Here is a 4,875-nt window from a genome sequence, read left to right on the forward strand (position 1 = left end):
CTATTTCCTTCTCTGGCTCCTCTTCCACCTTCTTGCCCTTTGGTGGTATCTTTGACCATAGTCTGATTTTTTTTATCCCCCATTGCTTTTGCTGCCAGTTTTCTAAATATCTCTCAAATCCATATATATCTTTTCATCTCTCTACTGCTAGCATCCTGGTCCACATCACTACTACCCTCCTCAACTAGATCACTGCAGTAATCTCTCAACTGGTCTATTCATATCTATTCTGGCTAACTTCCAGTCTGTTTGTTCCAGTTTTAGTGATTGCTCCAGAATGCAAACCTGATCTTGTCACCCTTGTTTAAATATCATTAGTACAGATAAACCCACTTCTCTTAAAGTCAAAAGTCCTGGGGGACCGGCCCCTTCCTGCCTATTCAACCTCAGCCTCCTCGTGCTCCACCCTCTGTCCCCACCCCAGTGCCACCTCACATACTTCCTCTTTCAGCTTTTGTCACACTAGTCTTCACTCCACCTTCAACTCCCTACCCTCCTTCTGGCACAGGGCTTTTAAATGTTCTGTTTCCTTTGAACTTTCCCTTCCTATTGGTCTAGTGGAGCTCCACCTCACATTTCAGATTTCTGTTGGGTTGTTTTGTGTTTTGGCTCTAAGAAGGCTTCCCTGGTCCTCTTCTCCCCTATTGTAGGCATTGATGGCACGGGGCCCTGATCATTCACACCACACGTAACAGTCACAATTTACCATTTCTTTGTGTGGTAAGGGCCTCCTTTACTAGTCTGAAAGTTCCATGAAGGCAAGCCCTCATGCTCATCATAATGTCCTCAAAGCTTAGAACAGTACATAGCACATAGTAAATGTTCAGTAAATGTTTTTGGAGTAAGTGAATGAAGAAATGAATTATCTCAGCAACCGAGATCCAAAAACTTGAAGTAATCATTGACTCATCCTACTGTTTTATGCCCCATATCCAGGTCCCAAGTTATATGTCCCCCAATTTTGTGATCCCTGTGGTTTCCTTCCCACTCCTGCAGCCCACACCCTTACTACACAATACCCAGAATATCACCATGCCCTCTAGCTTGTCTCTATCCACAATTTATCTTATATGATACTGTATCATCTGTCATAAAGGCTATGTTTATCATGTTATATCTCAATCAAAAAGATTTAGTGTTTTTTTAAAAAATATTTTAACTATATCTTGCTTGGATTTAAAGCTCCTCACTATCTGGCTGTAATCCATCTATGTAAACTACTTTTTATCTCCCACCCTCTCCAAATGCGCCACTCTATTTATTTATTTTATTTATTTATTTAAGCACTCTGTCACTCAGGCTGAAGTGCAATGGCATGATTGTGACCCACTGCAGCCTGAAACTCCTGGGCTCAAGGGATCCTCCTGCCTCAGCCTCTCAAAGTGCTGAATTACAGGAGTCAACCATTACACCCACTCAAAATGTCCCACTTTTGAACTGTGCTGATATCCCAGAAATACATCACTTGAATTTCAGCAGCTAACCTGGGCCTGGGCACCCCTCCTGCAGCCCTTTCTCCCTCCATCCACCTAAAGCCTATCCGTGCTCAAGGTTTACCTGCATGCATCCTTGCCTGATTTCTCCAGCTCCACCAGCTGTGAGTTTCTCTTCTCTCCACTTGAAAACCTCTTCCCCAGACTCTATGCCTGGCCAGCTCCTTCTCATCCTCGAGTTCTCTAAGTGGAAATGCCCACTCCTTAGAGAAGCCTTCCCCAGTCCTCCATCTTCTCTAAAGACACTCTCCCAGTTTATTCTCTCTAGCTAGCACTCTGTTTCTTTCCTTCATGGTCCTTAATGCAATGTGTCATTGACTTATTATTTACAGCTAGTGCTCGACTTACGACCACAATTGGTTCCGACAGACCGGTTGTAACACTATTTGGTTGTAAGTTGAGTAGGCTATATGTACAGTACTGTGAAATGATGTTATAAAAATCTTTAAGTCATATTTTATCATGATTTTCTTTCATTATTGTTATATATCATAATTTTCTTTGTTCATTTTATGCCATTTGTATCATCTCTACACCATTTTGTTTCTTATTTTTACATTCGTCAGGTTTAAGTAAAACACTGCATTACCAGTACAACTGGTTTAATATTTGCAAAACATACAAAATTACAAAATACAGGTGCATACAAAAATACAAAATATGGGTTAAAAAATAGCATAGGAAACATTTTGCCAATTGCAAAACATATCAAAATATATAAACATGTATGAAACATTTTATTGGCCGCTGGTGCTTGGCCGCGGATCGTTGATGTCATCATCTGAGGCAGCAGTTGGGGTTACCGGAGTTGGTTTTTTCATAAACATGGTGAGCTTTGTCTGAATTGTATGTTTCTTTTTTTCTTCATAAATTTCACGATACGGATGAAACACATCGTGCGCCATCTGTCCAATCCTTGCAAATTGTTCGATGTTTGGGTCCATTGCTTCGAAATGTATAAGAAGTTTATTCAGTAAAGATAAACTGTCTGATAATCCCTTAGTGGTGAACTTTCTTTCTGGCTCCTCCTCTTCTTTCTCTGCTTCTCTTCTTTCTTCTTCTGCCACTCTTTCTTCTTCCAGTTCGATTAGCTCTTCATTTGTAAGTTCTCCGGATTCTTTGTCCAGCAACTCTTCAACATCTTCCATTTCACACTCCAAAGAAAGGTCTTTAGCGGGTTTTACTATTTTTTCCCGAATCGTTTCAAGATTATGTTCACTGTCAAATCCGTCAAAATCATTAACATAGCGCTTAACACAATTTTTCCAGATGCCATTCATGCACTTTGTCATCACAGCCTCCCAGGTGGTAGCGATATTCTTGATACACATCAAAATGTTGTAGTGTTTGCAAAAATCTACAGCGGAGCAGTCGTGGCTAGCGATTGTGGTCGTAAAGTCGAATGGTCGTAAGTTGCATAGGTCGTAAGTAGATCAATACCTGTACTTGTTTTTCATTTCTCTTCTCAATTAAGTGGTAGAGTCCACGAGGCAAGGAACTTTTCTACCTTGCTCTCCAAAAAACCTATAATACCTGGTCAGGTGTAGTGGCTCACGCCTGTAATCCCAGCACTTTGGGAGGCCAATGCAGGTAGAACATTTGAGGTCAGGAGTTTGAGACCAGTCTGACCAACATGGTGAAACTCACCTCTACTAAAAATACAAAATCAGCCAGGAGCGGTGGCTCATGCCTGTAATCCCAGCTACTTGGGAGGCTGAGGCAAAAGAATCATTTGAGCTCGGGAGGTGGAGATTGCAGTGAGCCATGATGGCATCATTGCCCTTCAGCCTGGGTGACAAGTGTGAAACTCCTTCTCAAAAAAAAAAAATAATAATCCTATAACCAGCCCACTGTATGGCCTATAGCATTTACTTAATAAGTATATTATTAATATTATTTTACAAATAAATATTTATAAAGAAATGATTCACCTTCCCTTTGAAGGGATCTCAACACTCTGAACACATTTGAAGTCTGCACAGCTAGTACCTAACTCCTAACACTGTTTGCTCTTCATTTTTCATCATCAGCCTCATCTCCCTGGTTGGAAAAGATGAGACTATAAGGCTTTTGATGACAATGATAATGTCATAATGATGCACCCTCCACAGACAATCTGGCACGGTGGTTAAAGTAAATAATAAACATTTAATTAGCAAGAAACCTGTCCTGTCTCCTTATGTTCTGGCATTCATGTGTCAGACGCAAAGGAACACAAAAGAAAGATTAAAAAATCATAACGTTGACATCAAAGAGGAAGTCTACCCTTGAGTTTAGATCTTTGTGACACACAATGTGATGCTGGCAGTGGCAGAGACAGTAATCTTTATTTCGTCATTTCTGAAACATAGGAAGCAAACATAGTAACGGAAGCAAATGAAGTGCTCAGTCTCATACGATTGCGTCTTATGATCGGACGTTTTCTTGAAAGGTAAATGCATTTACCACATGCCTTTAATCTAGATTAAATAATCGCTCACCAAAAGTAAGTGTCATCTAATTGTTAGTGGTTTCTATCACCTGTTTTATTTGATGTGGGGAGGGCCGTATTTGAATGGTTCTATTTAGTTGTTGTGTTTTACAGCAATCAGTAAGATTCTCCAGTGTTGGATGAAACGTGAAAAAGTAAATATAGCACCATATCTATTTTAATGTATGCTTCTGCCAAATGCTTGGGTTGTGCTGAAAGGGAAATGTGTTTCCTGCTTTTTTTGGCGTGGATTTGTGAGTAGCTATTTCCCTGTGGTATTGTGTGATGATTTTGTCCATTTATGTGAAAGTTAGGGTGGGGTGGCCTAATGCTTTTACAAAGGCTACGGTAACATTTTTGTAAATGCAGAACTGCTGATGTGAAGGTCAGGATTTTACGGAAACCTATGATCCAATCTTCTTCCACCTCCCCAGTGACAAAACCTAGTGTAAGCTCATATTCTATTTAGCACCAACATATATTTCAATATTTTAAAAATATTATCTCAATATTTTTTGATGGTCTGCAAAGAGCACCACTGACTTACAAGTTAGAAAAGAAGCAAAAAAAGGTGAGAAAAATTACCACTACCGATTCTGCTGTGGACTGTGGCCTTCCTGTTCTCATGGCTCAGACGCCTCATCACATTTTCCTGTTGGCCCCTTTCTTATTATCTGACATTGCCCGATCTAAAAATGTTTGGTGAATTGTAAGGTACTTGGCAATGTCGCTGTTGTAACAGGTACATGGAGATGAGGTATCCTCCCTACCCTCCCACAGGCCCAAGGAGTTGGAAGTTAACTTTTGAGAGCTGAACAATATAACAATAAATAATTGATGGCATTTGTTTAAATAAATGACCTTAAAATATAGAATAAATAACAAAGTCAAAACATTTTCCCATGAGTTTGC

General features: G+C 40.0%; 1 protein-coding gene across 2 annotated transcripts in view; it reads left to right on the plus strand.

Moving 5' to 3' along the window:
• Positions 1-3,793: 3,793 nt before the first annotated feature.
• CUNH1orf162 (chromosome unknown C1orf162 homolog) overlaps positions 3,794-4,875 on the plus strand; it is a 5,302-nt gene continuing 4,220 nt past the window's right edge. For both annotated transcript variants that reach the window (XM_017499366.2, XM_037728144.1), the window contains exon 1: positions 3,794-3,924. The gene's annotated coding sequence lies outside the window, so the exon portion shown is untranslated. The remainder of the gene's footprint in view (positions 3,925-4,875) is intronic.

The sequence above is a fragment of the Cebus imitator genome, unplaced genomic scaffold (genome assembly GCF_001604975.1).
Source record: "Cebus imitator isolate Cc_AM_T3 unplaced genomic scaffold, Cebus_imitator-1.0 Scaffold256, whole genome shotgun sequence".
Lineage (NCBI taxonomy): Eukaryota > Metazoa > Chordata > Mammalia > Primates > Cebidae > Cebus > Cebus imitator.